General features: G+C 47.5%; 1 long non-coding RNA gene across 2 annotated transcripts; it reads left to right on the top strand.

The window, feature by feature from the left end:
• The first annotated feature begins 9 nt into the window (after positions 1-9).
• LOC108589438 (uncharacterized) lies at positions 10-16,937 on the top strand. 2 transcript variants are annotated; one of them, XR_013531987.1, is made up of 2 exons: positions 10-1,141; positions 16,595-16,937. It is a non-coding gene; the product is annotated as an uncharacterized LOC108589438 (long non-coding RNA). The 2 variants fall into 2 exon arrangements; XR_001908685.3 differs by lacking the exon at positions 10-1,141 and adding an exon at positions 12,073-12,163.
• Positions 16,938-19,769: the final 2,832 nt, after the last annotated feature.

Raw genomic sequence — 19,769 nt, 5'->3', positions numbered from 1 at the left:
TGTCCTGTGTCCTCAGCACTTGATAGAGCATTTGCAGACCATTGTGACAGACCATTGTGACACTGACTATGTAGAGCAGAAAGGCTGGTTGTTTCCCAGGCTCTCGTCTTCCTTAGTGACAGGCTTTTAGCCAGGTATATTTCTCACATTTCCCAGCCTCTCTTTTGGCCAGGCATAGCTATTTGAATAAGTCAAACCTAATGTGTGTGTAACTCCTAGGGAGTGTCCTTAAAGAGAAGGCTGATACATTTCTTTCCCCTTTTTCCTCCCTGTGGTTTGGAATACAGAGTGATGACTGGAGCTGAGGCAGCCATTTTTAGCCATGAAGTGAAGTTGGGAATGATGGTACAGCAGCAAGACCGAAGGAGTCTCCTTCCCTTAGCACTGTTGAGGGGCAATTCCCCACAGCATTCTTTTTATTTTTATTTATTTATTTGAGATGGAATCTCTCTCTGTCACCAGGCTGGAGTACAGTGGCATGATCTTGGCTCGCTGCAAGTGATTCTCCTACCTCTGACTCCCTGTTTCAAGTGATTCTCCTACCTCTGCCTCCCTAGTAGCTTGGATTACAGGCACATGCCACCATACCCAGCAAACTTTTTATTTTTAGTAGAGACAGGGTCTCACCATGTTGGCCAGGATGATCTTGAACTCCTGACCTCAGGTGATCCACCAGCTTCGGACTCCGAAAGTACTGGGATTACAGGCCTGAGCCACTGCTCTCGGCCCTCCATGGCATTCTTATACTTCTTGTGACACCTTTTGTGTGGACCCATCTTTTCGAGGATGTTTGCTGGCAAATAGCCTGGGGGAGCAGGAATAGTGTCTCATTTTGGAGCACACGACAAATTTATTTCCTGACCAGGATTATAAAGATAATGCCTTTCTCCTGGTCGAATGTTGACCAGGTTTGTTAGTAGCCTCTTATGCTAATAAGATTAGGAGTTTCCTCAGCTTGGTATATCTCAGCTCTGACACAAGCCCACTGTGTGCACAGTGTCCACCTGGGCCTCCTGCTCCAGCCCCGTGGAACTTAGTGGGCAAGTAAACCACGGCAAAGATGAAGCTTATGCTGCTTAATGAAGTCCTTTGTCTCTGACCCGAGAGTCCTGTGTCTTCTGCTAGCATCTGTGCAATTGTGGTAAGCTCAGTTGTCAGTTTGCAAGTAGGAAAAAATAGATCCCAGACCCTTCATGTGTCTGACAAGGATTTTATGGAGCAGAGCAATATCATCAGCTCTGGTGCACTTTTTAAGGTTTTCCTTTTTCTAACTTCATTGAGATAATATTTATTTTAATAAATAGATCTCACTTCGGTTTACAGTTGAATAAATTCTGACAGTTTTATATATTTTTAAATTTCAACAGATGTTAGCAGAGTGTATTATACCTACCAGTACATTCGAGATATGGAACATATCCACCATCAGCAATTCCTCTGTGCTCCTTTCCAATCAATCCCTAACCTCCCCACCTTAGCCACCTAGCCAACTTGTGCTTTCTGTCACTCTAGATTAATGTTGCCATTTCTAGAGCTTTCTATAAATGGAATCATATAGTATTCCTTTATTGTGTCTGGCTGGTTCGCTCAGCACGCTTTTTGCGATTAATCCATGTTCTTGTATGCATCATCGATTCTTTTCTTTTTTGAGATGGAGTTTCACTCTGTCCACCAGGCTGGAGTGCAGTGGTGCCATCTTGGCTTACTGCAACCTCCACCTCCCAGGTTCAAGTAATTCTCCTGGCTCAGCCTCCTGAGTAGCTGGGATTACAGGAGCCAACACCATGCCTGGCTAATTTTTGTATTTTTAGTAGAGACAGGGTTTCACCATGTTGGTTGGGCTGGTCTCGAACTCCTGACCTCATGATCAGGCCTGTCTCGGCCTCCCAAAGTGCTGGGATACAGGCCTAAGCCCACCGCACCCGGTAGTTCTTTTTTTTACACAATTTAATGGACTCTATTTCTTTGAGCAGTTTTAGGCTCACAGCAAAATTGAGCAGAAGGTGCAGAGATTTCACACATACTCCCTATCCCTACATATGCATAGACTCCGCCACTATCAACATTCCCCTGCCAGAGTGAGAGGTGCATTCGTTACAGTCTGTTAACCGACACTGACACATCAGTATCACCCAAAGTCCACAGTTTACATGAGGCTTCGCCCTTGGAATTGGACATTCTGTGGGTTTGGACAAATGTGTAATGATAGGTATCCACCATTGCAGTATCGTACAGAGGAGTTTCACTGCCTTCAAAATCCTCTATTCACCCCTCCCTCACCATAACTCCTGGCAACCACTGATCTTTTCACTGTATAGTTTTGCCTTTTTCAGAATGTCATATGGTATGTAGCCTTTTCAGAGTGATATCTTTTACTTAGTAATATGGATTTGAGATTCATCCATGGTTCCTCTATGGCTTTGATAGCTCATTTCTTTTTAACACAGAATAATATTTCGTTCTCTGGATGTATTACGGTTTATTCACTTACCTACTGAAGGACATCATGGTTGCATCCAAGTTTTGGCAACTGTGAATTTGGGTGCTATAAACATCCATGTGAGGTTTTTGTGTGGACACGTTTTCAGTTCCTTTGGGTAAGTGCCAAGGCATGCGATTGCTGAGTTGCATGGCAAGAGTATGTTTAGTTTTGTTAGGAGCTGTCAAATTGTCTTCCCAAGTGGCTGTACCATTTTTCATTTTCACCAGCCACGGGTGAGACTTCCTATTGCCCCACATCCTCTCCAGCACTCGGTGTCATCAGAGTTTTGGATTTTGGCCATTTAACTAGGTGTGTAGCGGTATCTCATTGCTGCTTTAATTTGAATTTCCCTGATGACAGATGATGTTGAGGATTTTTTCACAGGCTCATTTGCCATTTGTGAGGGGTGTAAGGTAATTTTTGTTCATTTTTGAGGGCTGTTTTCTTACTGTTGAGTTTTAAGAGTGCTATGTGAGTTTTGGATGATAACTCTTTTTTTTTTTTTAAATGGAGTCTTGCTCTGTTGCCAGATTGCAGTGCAGTGGCGTGATCTTGGCTCACTGTAACCTCCATCTCCCCGGTTCAAGTGATTCTCCTGCCTCTGCCTTCTGAGTGGCTGGGATTACAGGTGCATGCCATCACACCTAGCTAATTTTTGGTGAGACAGAGTTTCACCATGTTGGTCAAACTGGTTTCCAACTCCTGACCTTGTGATCCACTCGCCTGGGCCTCCCAAAGTGCTAGGATTACAGGCCTGAGCCACCGCGCCCAGCCGACGACTCTTTATCAGATTGATCTTTTGTAAATATTTTCTTCCAGCCTGTGGCTTGTCTTCTCATTCTCTTAAATCTGGTGGGCTTTTTACGTGTGTGAGCAACCTGTATTTCTATCTTCCTACGTTGTTTAAGCCATTGTGATGCTGGGCTTTTCTTGCAAATGAACTTAATTCTAATACATGAAGTCATACTTCTGCTTAGGACCTTCCAGTGGCTTGCCATCATAATTAGGATAAAGCGCAGCTCTTTCTGCGTCCTCCATAGGCCCAGCTACTCTGAGTCTCTGGCAGAGTGATTAAGAGCAAGGCCTTAAAATTTTATCGGTGTTGCTTCCGATGTCTGTGACCTTGGGCAAGTTATTTCAGTTCTCAGTGTCTCGGGCTCCTCATCTGTAAAATGGACTAGTAATAGAATATAGCTCATCAGGTTGTTGAGAGAGCCAAATGAGTTAGTGCAGTAAGCATGGAGTCAGGCACATGGCGAGTCCTCACTATGCATCACTATGGCACAGTGTCCCTTCTGCTGACCACTGCAAATGACACATGGGTTTCCTTTCATTTCTTCAAGAAACTGAGCTTATTTTTACTGTGAGTTTATGCCTTTCCCTCTGCCTGGAACTCTAATGCCTGCACCCAGCAAACACACACCATGTGTGCTTACATACACGCTCAAATGCATACACTTACACCTGCTCATGCTCACACATGCTCACACCCACCTGCACATTCCTGAACACACACACACACTCACAAGCTGTCACTCACAATCACATCCACACTCACACACATAATATTCACATTCAAATACATTTTCTCACACAATACTCATTCCCATACACACTCACTTGCACTCAGAAACATGCACGCTCACACCCCACACACTCCCACCCCTTTCCACACCTTTCGTGAGGCTGCCTTCCCCCATTGATCAGAGGGTCTTACCAACCGAATTACCTCCCATGCCTCCTCCCTACATTGCTCTGTCTGGGCACCCATTCCTTGGTTCCATAGCACCCTCTGCCATGGCTGTCTCATGCAGCCTGCATTCCCTCAGCACACATTCCTCAGGCACTGCTCCAGCTTCTGTTAAAGGGTGACTATGGCTTTGTGATGTCTCTTTGACTGCCCTGTAGGCACTTGTGGGGCAGGGACCTTGGCGGTCTTGTTCACAGCAGTTTCTTTTTTTCTTTTTGAGATGGAGTCTCACTTTGTCACCCAGACTGGAGTGCAGTGGTGCTATCTTGGCTCAGTGGAATCTCCGCTTCCCGGGTTCAAGGGATTCTCCTGTCTCAGTCTCCTGAGTAAGCTCAGATTACAGGCATTCGTCACTATGCCCAGCTAATTTTTGAATTTTTTGTTTTTTACTTTTTTTTTAAATAGAGAAGGGGTTTCACCATGTTGGCCAGACTGGTCTCAAACTCCTGACCTCAGGTGATCTGCCCACCTCGGCCTCCCAAAGTGCTGGGATTACAGGCATGAGCCACCAGGCCTGGCCATTTTTTATATTTTTAATAGAGACAGGGTTTCACTGTGTTAGCCAGGATGGTCTTGATCTCCTGACCTTGTGATGCCCACGCCTCAGCCTCCCAAAGTGCTAGGATTATAGGCGTGAGCCACTACACCCAGCTGTTCACAGCTGTTTCTCCCAGCACCAGCCCAGACCTAGGACAAAGCAGGTGCTCAAGAAATGTGTTTTGGAATAATTGGATGAGTGAATGAACAGGACCATGGACTGTCTGCACAGGAAGGTCCGCTGTGGACACCACCTGCCAGTGGAGGCTGAAGTTTAGTGAAGGGAAAGTTCCCGGCACAGGTCAGAATGTGGGTGGGAGTGTCCTGACTGGAACCCCACTTCTTGCCTGGCTGCTGGGGTCTTGTCAGACCCTGCCAGGCTATTCTCCTTTCTCTGCTTTTCCACAGGGACAAGGATGTGGTCTTCACATTTTTGGTGGGCTACTTCCAGTACATACCTCTTATTCTTCCTCTTCTTTTTCCCCTTCAGAGAACGTCAGGGAGCCTGGGGCTAAATCAGTGCAGAAGCACCAGCAAATGCTTCTGCTCCTGCATGTAACAATGACCCCCAGGTATCCTGGCCTCCTCGCCCTGGCCCCTCACCCTGGGGAGGGCACCTTCCCACCTGCTCCCACCTAGACCAGGCTGTGAGGGTAAGCCACAAGGCTGGGCTGAGGATCTGGAGTTCTATGGGTGCTCTGCAGGGATCCTCCTTCTTTATTGGCCTTGGATTCTCACTGAGTTGATAGGAGGCAGGTAGAGGACAGATGTCAGATCTGGGCAGCAGCAGACAGCTTGAGAATATCTTGAGAATGAACATTCAACCTTCTTGGATTTTTCTTAAACTCCAAGTCCCCACAGAAAAATGCAAATTTAACAAAAATCTTGGGATGGAGTGGGAGTTTCAGAGGAATAGAGGCAAAGATGGAAAAGTTTGGAAACATTGTGTTAGGAATGCAGAGGACAGCTTGACATTTGTGTAGTGAAAACGATACGCTAGTCATGAGTGCATATGTGTGGCTGTTTTGCGTGTGTTGAAGTTTACAGAGGGCAGGGAGGTTATGGCTGTGAGTTCCCATTTGTATGGATGCCCTTGGGGCTGTGGGTGATTGTCCAGGTGTGGACACATGCGATGGTGCTGCACTTGCCTGAGTTAGGGACGTAGGCATGCCAGGGGGTGGAGGAGGGGATGTCTCTGGGTGGGTGGCCTGGGAGGTCCTGGCCTGGTAGCCGGCCCAAGGAAGCTGAGTGGGAACTGACCTCCTCTGCGCCCTCAGTCAGCCAGACCAGCAGAGCTCTTGGTCATTTAAGGCACTGGTCCAGGCGGGCAGCTCATTAGGCCATCTGGGGTTGAGATGGTGCAGGCCTTCCAGGGGGCAATGAAAGCTATTTTTAGAGGCTTAGGCTGACTCCCAAATCCTGCTGACTATTTCTGGCACCAAAAGATTGCCCTGAAGGATGTGGAAAATTTTCATGTCAAGAATGTCTGGTTTCCCTTTGGCTAAGCAAGGGTGGAGCAGGGAGAGCAGGACAAAGGACTTGAGGCCTGAAGAATTCTGGGAAAATCTCAATAGTAAGAGCGTGAAATGGCCACCATCCTGCCCTTTAGAGAGGAGTGTGGACTTTTAGAAACAGCCTCGTTAACTGGGAGGCTGAGGCAGGAGAATCGCTTGAACCTGGGAGGCGGAGGTTGCAGTGAGCTGAGATCATACTGCTGTACTCTAGCCTGGGCAACATAGTGAGACTCCATCTCAAAAAGAAACGAAAACAAGAAACCCATCAGCTTCGTTATGGGGGACCATCTATCTTGGTTTGCCAGGGACTGTCTTTGTTTTAGAATGGAAATTCCTGCATCCAGGGCTTTCAGCTCCAGCAAACTGGGACAGTTGGTCACTCTGGCTCCATTTCACACATTCTTTAGATCTAGAAGCGAAATTATAACAGTAGCTTAAACTACATGTATCATCTTCTAGAACGTTTACAATAACCCTAACAGTATGGACTGTTATCATCTCCGTTTTACGTATGAGGAAACTGAGGCACAGAGAAGTGCTACAGCCTGCCTGTTGCCTGGCCACTAGCTGAGTGATGAAGCCAGGATTTAAGTTCTGCTGTGCTGGTGTCAGAGTCCATTGTGCTATATGGAAAAATCATGTCTTTGGACCCAGGAAAACCTGGATTCAGTCACTTCCTAGCAAGACACTGCATTTGGCCATGTTGTCAGGAGGATGAAAGGAGAAAAGTAGGTGCTGCTCTTCACTGCTTCTTTTTCTGTCTCTCTTTTTTGAGACATGGTCTTGCTCTGTCACCCAGGCTGGAGTGCAGCTGTGCAATCATGGCTCACTGCAGCTTTAGGCTCCCCAGCTCAAGTGATCCTCTCACCTCAGCCTCCAAAGTAGCTGGGACTACAGGCCTGCACCACCATGACAGGCTAATTTTGGTATTTTTGTACAGACAAGGTTTCGCCATGCTGGCCAAGCTGGTCTCGAACTCCTGGGCTCAAGGTTCGCCTCGGCCTCCCAAAGAGCTGGGATTACAGGCGTGATCTCCCCAACCCGGCCTCTGATCTCCACTTCTCTTAGCCGTAGAATGGGCTGAGGCACCCATCCTCGCAAGGCTCCGGGAAGGAGGATGAGGGTTCGAGAGCTCAAATGGGATCTGCTGCCCTGACTTCTCCGACCAAGTCTCCCTCTCCCTAAGCAGGTCGGGCCAGGATCACCAGTGAGCCTGTGCTGGGCGCGGAGGTGCGGACGTGCGTGCTGCCGGCCGGAGCATGAATGGAATGCGTTTGGCCCCGAGAGACACGCTGTTCCTTCCGCAGGCCGCGCGTCAGCGTCGGAGCAGGAAGGGCCGGGGCCTCCTCGCGTTCCCAGCGGCCCCCTTCGGGCTGGGAAAGTGTTTGAACAATAGGGCTGCCCGGCCGGCTGACGGGGCTACTGGGAGGGACTGGTGCCCGGTGTGTGTGTGTGTGTGTGTGTGTGTGTGTGTGTGTGTGCGCGCGCGCGCGAACTTTGAAGTCCGAGGGCCCTAGAACTCTTTGCTTTCTGAGGGGTAAAAGGGAGGACCCCTTACTGGGTTTCCCCAAGTGTCAGGCCCTTCTGCATTATCTCATTTGGTACCCACAGTCACCCAGGGAGGGAGGCACTAGCATTCTCATCTGCAGAGAGGGCCACAGAGGCGAACTGGATTTGTTTCTTGCTTAGAATTTGTGCATTTTTCAGGGAAGATCTTACTGGCATTGGCTATCTTTCAACAGTGGGTTTGAGACTGAGGCTGGGGCCACGGGAGAGGCTGGAAAACCTTGCCAGGTGCCCTGGAAAGCATGCATATGCACACAGCATTTGCTAAGAGACTGAGCTCTCCTTAGATGCCAGGATAAAGCTGTGAGATCAGCAGCACGTCCCGTGTACACCTGTGGGGACAGGCTCAGAGGAATCTGCCCACTCACACTGCAAGTCAACTTTTTGGCATAGTCACTGTGCCAAAAAGGATTTAAATAATCAATTCTGCCTTTTCTATGTAAACGGCACCTCCAGGTAATCAAATGGTTGATGATTAGAAGTGTCTATTTCTGCTTAAAAATGTGGAAAGAATGATAGACTAGAAAGTCATTGTTCCACACCTCATGGAGTAATGGAACCAGGCATTGGGTAACTAACTATGGCTGTTCACATCACAAAGAGACACACAAGCAGGCAGTATGAGCCTCTGGGTGGAAGAACATGGCACCACCCATGGAACAGTCTTGCCCAAAACTCTAGCCTGAATCTGAACAAGTCCCTAGGTTCTACCAGGTTATGGAGGCTACAGCGGACAGAGGAACATGTTAAGTGGCACCACGGGGATGTAGTCAGCAAATTTCAGACATGTGACATTCTATAGATAAACAGCTGGTCTCTTCTACAAATAAAATGCAAGAAAAAAGGGAGAAAAACAATAAATAAGTAAATAAATGCAGGGAGAGGGACTCTCTAGAGTAAAGCAGATTAGGAGACATGTCAACCAGTCACCATGTCTGGATCTCATTAGGACTCTGATCTAAACAAACTGTAAAGGAAATTCACCAATCAAACAAATGAAAAACATTATGAAACAATCAGAAAAGTCAAATAGATCCCCGAGAATCACCTGTTTGGGGCCTAGTGATCTGTTTTGAACTGATGCTCCCAGATGGGATTCTTACACTCAGGCAGCTTTGAGACTCTGGGTAAAATGGGAACTGTCCTCAAGGCAGTGATTCCTGCCTGACTCCTGCTCCTTGAGCTCCTGGAGGACAGACATGTGCTGGAGAAGTCAGTTTGTGAGAGGAGAAAGGGAGGAGGGAGACACTGATTTCTCTTTTCTGTTCTCTGCCCTCCAGGTAATTTTTTTTTTTTTTTTTTAAGTACATGTGTCTTGTAGGTAGCCAGGGTCTGGCCTTTTTGTTCTGTCTGCCCAGAACTTTAAAATTAGGCCCCTTGAGCCAGGGGCTGCTGTGATCCTGCTCCCTGGGAAACGGTGTAAACAGCAAGCTTCTGTTACTGGGACACAAAGTGTGTGCTTGAATCTGGAGTGGCTCAGGATGCCTGAGATCCCATTGTCTCTGAGGACAAACCTGCCTTGGTGGTTCAGCCCCACCGAAATGCAATGTTCTGCCCATGCCCACAGTGCTGGGTGCTGGACTCAGGAATGGCTCTCTGATGTGGAGCCTGCATCTCTTCTTGAGACAGTCTTTTCATTTCGAAGTTGGGGATATGGAGTCCCCTGAGCCCCAGCCAAGGTCAAACAGCAAGTTATTATTATTATTCCATACATACGGGCCTTACAAAATCCTTATTTAAAATAGTTTGCTTTCATTTTAACAGGTTAAATCACATCCATAGCGAAATATTTAAAACTACTCAAGAGTCTGATCTGTGACAAGTGACTTCTTTCCACGCCTACCCCCAGTTACCTCATTCTGTATTCCAGGAACTGATGTTATCAGTTTCTTGCATGTCCCTCCAGAGATGGTCTGGGCAGGCTTTCTCAGTGGGCTTTCACTACAGAACTAGGTCTCGATGCCCCAGGGCATCTATGCTGTGTAAGGAATTAGCTTCTCTCCTCTGCATCCCAATGGTACCAGGTCTGTGCCATCCTTGGGCAAACTAAGTATTAGTCCCTCATGACACAGAACAACATTTTCTCTGTTCTGTGGTTAGAACCTGAGCCCCAGCTGCTCCGTTCAACAAATTGTTCCATACTTTTCTTTTTCTCTTCTGTTATCTAGGAGATGACTTACTGTGAGTACGTAGAGAGCTGCCTCTTTGTTACAACTACGTGGTATCCACTGCATGCATGGATGTGATTCATTGATCTGCTTCTTCTAATGGGCATGGAGGTTGTTTCCTGCCTTTGGCTTCTATTCACAATACTTCAGTGGACATTCTCATTCACGTATGTGAGGGCACCAGTGAGACAAATTCCTGGAGGAATAGGACCTTACTAATTTGTGTCAGAGCTGGACCCAGTGCCAAAGCTTATAGGAGCAAGGACAAAAAAGGTATTGCAGTCAGTCTAGGAAGAGCCTGGTTTAAGACATCTCATTTGCATCCTAGACACGCAAACAATCTGGAAGTTAGGGGAGGGAACAGGAATTCCAGATGTTCAAGGAGGGGAATGAACAGTTATTGTGGGCCTGCTACATGTTAGACACTTCGTTTTTTTTTTTTAAGACTCAGTCTCACTCTTGTCTGCCAAACTGGTAGCAATAGTGAGATCTTGGCTCACTGCAACCTCTGCCTCATGGGTTCAAGTGATTCTCCTGCTCCAGCCTCCCAAATAGCTGGGATTACAGGTGCCTGCCACCACACCCAGCTAATTTTTGTATTTTTAATAGAGACTGGGTTTCACCATGTTGGCCAGGCTGGCCTCTAACTCCTGACCTCAGGTGATCCACTTTGCCTCAGCCTCCCAAAGTGCTGGGATTAGAGGCGTGAGCCACTGTGCCTGGCCACATTTTCTATTGACTTAAATAACTCTTGCAGAAGCTCTGTGAGGGGTTTACCTATTCCCACTTTACTACAGAAGCTCAGAGAGGTTAAGTCATTTGTCTGGGAGCACACAACGAGGAAGTGGCAAAACTGGGATTTGAACCCAAGTGAGTCTGAATTCAATGCCTGTGCTCCTTTTGCTCTAGCACCTGATGGCTTGCAAATATTTCCAGAATGGCCAAGGGTCAGGGCTGGCACGTTGCCCATCTCCAGAGAGTATAATTCACATTGTCGTCAGTGTGCTCAGCACCTCAAGGCATTGTGCAGTGCACAGTCTCTGAGGTTGCACACAGCAACCCCGAGCGCATGCCACACTCTGCTCTCAACAACAAAAATCAATAAACACAGTTGCGGTTCTTTAAAGCATGGAACAGCAAAGTAGTTGATTTGTGAATTCTCTCATTTGATCATTAAGAAGTTATTAGTAGACACCAAGAGGCTCAAAGTTGAAAGTCTGTTCTCTCTTCAGTCATTGCGATTTAAAGGTGCCCTATGATCAAAGAGGAAGATAAGACTGACTCTGTTGGGCAAGGCTTCTTGGAGGAGGCAGTTGGGCTGGGCTCTGAAGGATGAGTAGGAGTTTGCCAGATGGGAGAGGAGTGAAGTGGGGAGTGAGGGCTAAGGAAGAACATTTCAGGTGTGGAGGATGGCCTGCAGAAGGCACAGGGTGTGAAGCAAGCGGAGTCATTGGGGACTGCAAGTGGTTCCCTATGACATGGATGCAGGGAGTGAGGGAGGAAATGAGGGGTGGGGCTGGGGCCGGAAAGGCAGATCGGTGGGCCCTTGCAGGGACTTAGACCACATGGACACATGTGCCTGTATGTAGGAGACAAAGAAGGAATCCTGGAGACCCTACCTGAGTTTCAATCCTGATCCTGACTGTGGCACCTTGGGCAAGGCCTCCTTGTCTGCGCACTGGAGGATCAAATGGGCTGTGATAAGATCCAGCAAAGGGGTCCTTGGTTGGGATCGTGTTTACGGAGACTCAAGCACACAGGTCACTCAGTTGTCCTTAGCAATGTGTATGCATCTCATTTGCCATGACCTGCCCGCCTGGGAACTCCTGGGCGTGGAGAGTGGCATGGTGGGGCCAGGGGAAGGACAGGCTGGGGCTGGCTTAGCTGGTCTGGCTCCTGCTGAGCTGGGCTTGCAGGCTGCTGGGAGTCTCCTCCCCACCCTCCCTTGGTGGCTCAGCCCACTACACACTGCAGTGGGGGTGGGGTGGGGAGGTGGGGACAAGAATGAGGAAGCCTGGCATTGAGCGTTTAACGTGAGCCAGGCCTGTGCCCAGCCCTTTATTCACATGTCTTGTTTCACTCTCAACAAATCATGGGAATAATCCTGCGTCACAGATGAGCAAAATATGGACCCAGTGTGCACAGGGTAAGAGGTTTCATGCCAGGGCCATCTTCTCTGGAGTCTGAGTTCCTTCTACTCTTCATTCAACCATCAGTTTCTTTCTTTTTTTTTTTTTTTGGTTTTCTTTTTCTTTTTCTTTTTTGTCTGTTCCTTTCACTAGGAACTCAGAACCATCAGTTTCTTTATCTCCACTCAGGCTCAGGAGAAAATGGAGGCAGGAGCGAGGGTTTACAGCCCCCATAGATTTAGGTACCTTCCGAGCTTGAGGTAAAGGTAGGACCTGGGGTTATCTCCAACAGCCTCTTGAACTTTATGCTCCTGCAGTTTCCTACTTCAGGCCTCCATACCTTTGCATGTGCTGTTCCCTATACCTGGAATGTTCTGATTCCTCTCTGTCTACCTGGCAAACTCCTATTCATCCCATCAATACCCAGATTAACCAGCACCTTCTCCTGAAGCTGTCCCTGACTTTGCCCTAGGCAGCAGCAATCACTCCTTCCTCTGGACCACCTGTGTCCATTGTAGCATCTTTCCACTATGCCCCCTTTACCGTGGGTTGTGATCACATAGAGGCTTCTCTGTCTTCCCAGTTAGATGATTAACGGTATCAGGACAGAGACTGTTCTTGTTTCTCTCTGGACCCTTAGTCTTTATTATAGGGTCCAGGACATAGTAGGTTCTCAGGAAAGCCTGGTGGATTTTTTTTTTTTCTTGAGACAGAGCCTTACTCTGTCGCCCAGGCTGGAGGGCAGTGGCGCGCCCGGCCACCTAGTGGAATTTAATTGCAGCCTGTTTGATTTGTGTAACTAGATATTGTGTGTTGAGCCAGTGCTCTGTGCAGCACCATTCTAAACATTTCTCACACATTTAGTTCTCACAACATCCTGATGAGGGTGGGCCATTATCTCCACTTCACTGAAGAGGAAGTTCAGGCTCAGAGAGGTTAAGCAGCCAGGTCAAAGCCTCACAGCCAGGAAGTAGCACAGCCAGACCCCATCTAGTGTGAAGTCCTAACTTACATATCACCATTCCCCAATCTTGCATGAGATGATTCAAACTGGTACTTGGCTAACTTTAAAAAGAATTATTTTGTTTTAATGTATATTAGAAAAAAAATTGTATGAAACCCATGTGTTCCTGTAAACTTTTATTCTTATAATTTCATTATTCATCTTTAGTATTAAGACTATATTTACTCATTCACTTAAACTTTCAAAACAGTTACATATTTTGGAGGCTGGGTGCTGTAGCTCATGCCTGTGAACCCTGCACTTTGGGAGGCCAAAGAGGGTGGATCATCTGAGGTCAGGAGTTTGAGACCAGCCTGGTCAACATGGCAAAACCCTGTGTCTACTAAAAATACAAAAATTAGCCGGGTGTGCTTGTGCACACCTGTAATCCCAGCTACTCGGGAGGCTGAGGCAGGAGAATTGCTTGAATCTGGGAGGTGGATGTTGCAGTGAGCCAAGATCATGCCCCTGTACCCCAGCCTGGGCAACAGAGTGAGACTCAGTCTCAAAAAAATAAAGTTATATATTTATGTTCACGTGGATTAGAAAACATATGTAACCTCTGCATCAAATCATGACCTTTGGCTATGATATAATTTCCTTTTAAAAAATAAAGTTAGGCCAGGTGCAGTGGCTCACACCTATAATCCCAGCATTTTGGGAGGGTGAGGCTGGAGGATTGCTTGAGCCCAGGAGTTTGAGACAAGCCTGGTCAACACAGCAAAGTCCTGTTCTCCACAAAAAGTAAGTAAAATAATAAATAAAGGGCCAGGCGCAGTGGCTCACGCTTGTAATCCCGGCACTTTGGGAGGCCGAGGTGGGCGGATCACCTGAGGTCAGGAGTTCGAGACCAACCTGACCAACATGGTGAACCCCCGTCTTTAAAAACAAATAAAATAATAATAATAATAAAGGAATAAAGTTAGCTGGCTGCCATGGGTCGTGCTTGTGATCCCAGATACTTGGAAGGCTGAGGTGGGAGGATTGCTTGAGCTCACTGCCACCCGAGCCTGAAAACAGAATAACCAAAACCACGACTCTGCTACCAGAGTCAGGGGGGTGGGCTCTTGCCCAGGCCCCATTGGAAGAAGTAGGGGCAGATCAAGTATGGCCTGAACCGGAACTGAAGGCTGTCCTGGCCCCAACTTGCCTGCTACCCAGCACCCATCCGCTCTGCACCCAGCAGCTAGAGTGACCTTCTAAAATGTAAGACAAATTCTGTTCCTCTCTAGTGAAACCCCCTAATGGCTTCCTGTTGCATTTAAAAAGGAAAACCTGGCGTGCCCACTGCTCCAACTTCATTTTTTCTCCTTCCTCCCTGGCCATGAGGCAGGAACCATGTTGGCTCGTTCTCTTTCCAGATCTTCACGCAGAGGGTTCGTCCTCAGCCACCTCCGCAGAGAGGCTACCTCCCCACACCATCCACCCAATCAGAAGTTCTTCTAAGTATCCACAATCACTTCACCTTGTTTAATACACATGAGCAGCGCCTCTAACATCATATAGATCTTTCTTTCCTTTTTTCTTTCTTTCTTCTTTCTTTTTCTTTCTACTTTCTTTTTCCCTTTCTTTCTCTCTTTCCCTCCCTCCCTTCCCTCCTTCCTTCTCTTCCTATGTATTTTTGTTATTCTGTTAGAGCAAGTACTTTTTCTTGTCACTGCTGTGTCCTCAGAACAGTGCCCGGCACATAGTAGGTGTTCAATAGAGTCCTGTGGGACACATTCATGTGTAAGTGATGCTGAGGTGCTGGGGAATAGGCTTGCGCTCCGGCATCCACAACTGTGAGGTGAGCTTCTCCAAAAACAGCTGAGAGATGTGGGGCTCTCCAGCTGAGCAGGCCCCGCAGCTGAAACCAAAAATGCAGATGCCATTAGTCACCCTTCGAGCCTGGTAACGCTGGCACTGAACGAACTCCCCATCCAAACACATCACAACACTGTGGGCCCAGGCGTCGCCAGGGCCCCAGGTGGCAGCTCTGGCATTTGGGAGCTGGCAGTGGGCACTGGGGGTGGGGACAGAGGTGGGCAAGGAATGAGGTGGGCCAAGGGCCACAGATGGTGCTCCCTGGACTGGGGACAGGCAGTGCGGGAGAAATTGGAGGCTTCTGGGGACAAAGAGAACCTTAAGACAAGTAGTCTTGAAGAATGAGCTCAAAGCTCTTGAAAAATAAAAATTTTCCACTCATAAACCAAAGCAGACCACTCGGTTGTGAAATCAATTTCCGTGACACTTGGCGTGCTTGAAAGGGGAAATTCTCTATTTTCTTTCTTGTTTTATAACAGCTTTATTGAAATATAATCACATACTGTATACTTCATCCATGCAAAATGGACACTTCCGTGGTTTTTAGTATCTTCACAGTTGTGCAACCACCACTGCAATCAGTTTAAGAAGATTTTCTTCACCCCAGAAAGAAACCCCCTACCCCATCAGTGGCCACTCCCCTTCCCCCTCACCACCAGTTTAAGCAACCAATAATCCAACGTCTGTCTCCATAATTTTGTCTACTCTGGACATTTTATATACGTGGAATCATACAAGATGCGACATTTTTGTGACTATTTCCTTACACATAGCTTAATGTTCTCGAGGTCAGTGATGTCATAGCACATATCAGTACTATAGTCCTTTTTAGGGCCAATAAATGAGGGCCAAATAATATTCCCTCATTGTATGAATAAACTACATTTTATTTATTCATTCTTTGGTTGATGGACATTTGGGTTGTTTCATTTTTTTTGCTATTATGAGAATGCTGCTATGAACATTTGTGAGTGTACATGTTTTTGTGCGGCTGTATATTTTCATTCCTCTTGAATATATACCTACTATATTTCTAGCAGTGGAAATCTATTTTCTTTTCTTTGTTTTGTTTTTTTCTTTTTTTTTTTGAGATGGAGTCTCGCTTTGTTGCTCAGGCTGGAGTGCAATGGCATGATCTTGGCTCACTGCAATCTCTGTCTCCTGGATTCAAGTGATTCCCCTGCCTCAGCCTCCCGAGTAGCTGGGATCACAGGCATGCGCCACCACGCCTGGCTAATTTTTGTATTTTTGCTAGAGATGGCATTTCACCGTGTTGGCCAGGATGGTCTCACACTGCTGACCTCACTGATCTGCCTGCCTAGGCCTCCCATAGTGCTGGGATTACAGACCTGAACCACTATGCCTGGCCACTGTTTTCTTTAAAAAAAAAAAAAATTCCCCAAGTCAAAATATGTATAGTGTGGAGTGAATTTAAAATGTCAGTTGCAGTTGCAATAGCACAAATGAACTTCACAAGTGTGGGAGCCACAGCTGTGCCTGGCACATCCTGGAAGCTCCATGAATATTTTTGAACAAATGCCCAAATGCTCACTCATTCTGCTGTCCCCAGTGAAAAGACCCAGGAGATAGAAATGTGATAAAAATGCCACTTGAATGTAATTGATTGTTTTGGGTTTCCTAGATGAAAATGGAGAAGCACCCAAGCCCTAGCCCCTGCATTTAAGGAACTCAGTCTGGAGAGAAACGCAGACAAGTAAACCCGGCACCAGGACACCGGAAGGACAGCAGGGACTCTTCTCTGTCCCCCTCACTTTCGGCATTCCCTTCTTGAGTTGATGGCACTTCCCCTAAATTCCTGGTGTGGGCTGCCTCTTGTCCCCATGGGAGAAGCCCCAGTAGGAAGAGAAAGTTCCATCTTCAGCAGGATGTTGGCCTGTACTTGGGACACACCTGCTCCTATCTTTTTGTCTGACACTGAGGACCTATTCATCTCTTTTATGGAATAAAGAGCATCTTGCCTATTGCTTTTTTCTGATTGTCAACATACTTCCATGTATTTTTTCTTTTGAGATGGAGTCTCATTCTGTTGCCCAGGCTGGAGTGCAGTGCCGTGATCTCAGCTCACTACAACCTCCACCTCCTAAGTTCAAGCAATTCTCCTGCCTCAGCCTCCTGAGTAGCTGGGATTATAGGTGCATGCCACCATGCCCAGCTAATTTTTGTATCTTTCGTAGAGACAGGGTTTTGCCATGTTGGCCAGGCTGGTCTCAACTGCTGACCTCAGGTGATCCACCCACCTCGGCCTCCCAAAGTGCTGGGATTACAGGTGTGAGCCACCGTGCCTGGCCACTTCCACATGTTTTCATTGTACTCCCAAGTACATCCAAATTGCACTGGGTGCCTCGGGTTCCGAGATGAACAGAGTCCCTAACCACCTGGACTTCCCAGCCTGGTGGGCACGACAGAGGGTCCACAAGCAGGCCTGGTGCCCTTGGAGGAATCTGTTTGAAAGTATACAACCCTCTGTGTTTTACTGATTTATCAGACACATTCCTACATCACGTCCTGGTATGATTTTTGTTTGTGGTTTTCATGTGTATCTTTACTTATTTGTTTACTTTTGAGACAGGGTCTCACTATGTTGCCCAGGCTGGAGTGCAGTGGCACAATCTTGGCTCACTGCAACCTCTACCTCAGAGAGAAGTTAAAGTTTCCCTTGACCCTCGAGTGCCTCACATCCTAGCAAGACAGTCAGACACAGATAAACGAGAGCCCTGTCTTTGTGTTGTAATGGGGGAACTGACGGGGCATAGTACCTTTATTCTCTCTCACATATCATTTTCTCATTCAGAATTTACAAATACACAACTACATTACTTTAGTCACAGATCTGGCATATATTCTGTTCTCATGTGGGTTATACGTAATCTTATAATATTCGCTTTTCAATGTTACACTTATATTTTGCATCCAAAAATGAGATATGTCTTTTTACTTTATTATTGAGCTTCCTTTTAACAAAATATTATATCCTTTTTAAAAAGTACTTTTTTCTTGTGATTTTAATAGTAGTACGTTTCCAATGGAGAAAATTTAGCAAATATAGAAAAAAAATATGTAAATAAAGACCACTTATAACCTCACACCACCCAGAGACATTGACCTGTCAGCCGCTGTCCTTCTAATCTTCCTTCTAGGCCGTCTGCTATGTTATGTGTATTCTTATAAAGACGCAGTGTTGTTTAATGTGGTGTTCAAGTCTAATGATCTTGGTAGGGTCCAGGTGTCCTAGCAGAGGGAAGCATTTTTATAACACACCTCCCTTCCAGAGGGAGCCTCAATTTAGTCCTCTCCGGGTCACCAACTCACTCCGCAGCAGCCACTAAATGCGGGAGCCCAGGTCACTGATCAGCCAGTGGTGGGAAGGGTTTCTGGAAGGGCCCAGGAAAAGTTCCAAACCTGAGCCCAAGGTTGGGGAGTCTAAGCTCTTGAGCCCCACCCCTAGGAGGGTGTGGAAGTGGGGAGAGCAAGGGAATTACTGTTGGGACAGCCAGTGTCGTTCCCCACCTCCCCCCCACTCTGTCCCCCAAGGTTCTAAATAAGGGCCTTGGATCTACTGCCTCAAGCGACCGCTGAGAATCCCTGCGGCTCAGTGTCCCTGCATCCACTGTCAGAGTCACTGGGGGGTGGGAGTGGGAATTGGGGTGCTAAGGAGCCAAGACCCAGCACCTAACCTTTACCAATGCCCCTGACAGCCTTGCTGAGCAAAGGAACTTCTCAGAGAATTAAAAAAAAAAAAGGCCCTCGGAATGTTAAACCCAGCCTGTGAAACAGGAGTCCTGCTTCTGTCCATGGAGTGGTGAGTGGTGGTCTAACAGTCACCATTTTTTCACCAAGGTAGGAAAGAAAGAACAACCATGAGAGGTTTGGTGCTGACTATTCCTGCAGAACCTTCATGACAGCTCTACACAGAGAGGAGCTTTGCACATAAAACCAGGCCGGGGCAGCATCCTCCAGCAGAGGCTCTCCACGCCCCACGTGCAGATGCACACGTGTGCGTGTGTGTGCATGCATGTATATGAGTGGGGAGCCAGAGGGTGGAGTGCAGTGGCTGGACATGCAGACTGGAGCTCCAGACTGCCTGGGTCTGAATCCCAGCTTCTCAGTTGTGTGCCCTCAGGCAAGTGGCTGCCCCTCTCTGTGTCTCTTTGCTTCTGTGAAATAGTGGAGGGGTAAATAGTCTCTCCTTCATTATTCATGCAGCAGCGCTGGTATAAGTGTTACTCCAGTGCCCGGCGGAGAGCAAAAGCTTTTAGAATGGAACAAACTATTGGGCAAACTGAATCAAGATTACCAGATGAAGTGACTATGACTTTAGGCAGGGGAGAGGCCATGTGGACCAAGAGGCTCTTCAGAGGAGGTCACATCAGAATTGTTCTGGAACTCTCCTGCCTACAAGCCTTCAGTGGCTCCTCTGCTGTCCTCCAGAGAGGTTTGTTGGTTGCCTCCAGGGCTTGCAAGGCTCCCTGTGAGCTGGGACCCACCCACCTCTGGGGTTTGCCTCTGTGACCCTCCTCTGTTCCTGCTCTCCCCACTGCAGCCTCCATCCCTTCCTGCAAGTGGATCAGCCCCAAACCCTGGAGCTGTGTTGATGACTTTATCTCCCTCCCACCTAGGCCTGCCTCACCGCTCTTCCTCCAAAATATATGCTGGCCCGGCTGCTGCCCAGGCCTCCACACCCACCCCTCAGGACTGCCCAGTTCTCTCACCTGCCCTTGAGTCCCTGCACGGCTTCCACCCTTTGTCACATGGCAGCCAGAGGGGTCCTTTGAAAATATGGCTCTGAGAGTGCTGCC

The sequence above is a fragment of the Callithrix jacchus genome, chromosome 2 (assembly GCF_049354715.1).
Source record: "Callithrix jacchus isolate 240 chromosome 2, calJac240_pri, whole genome shotgun sequence".
NCBI lineage: Eukaryota > Metazoa > Chordata > Mammalia > Primates > Cebidae > Callithrix > Callithrix jacchus.
The sequence above is the reverse complement of the archived record's forward strand: the minus strand, read 5'-3'. Positions and strand labels throughout refer to the sequence as shown.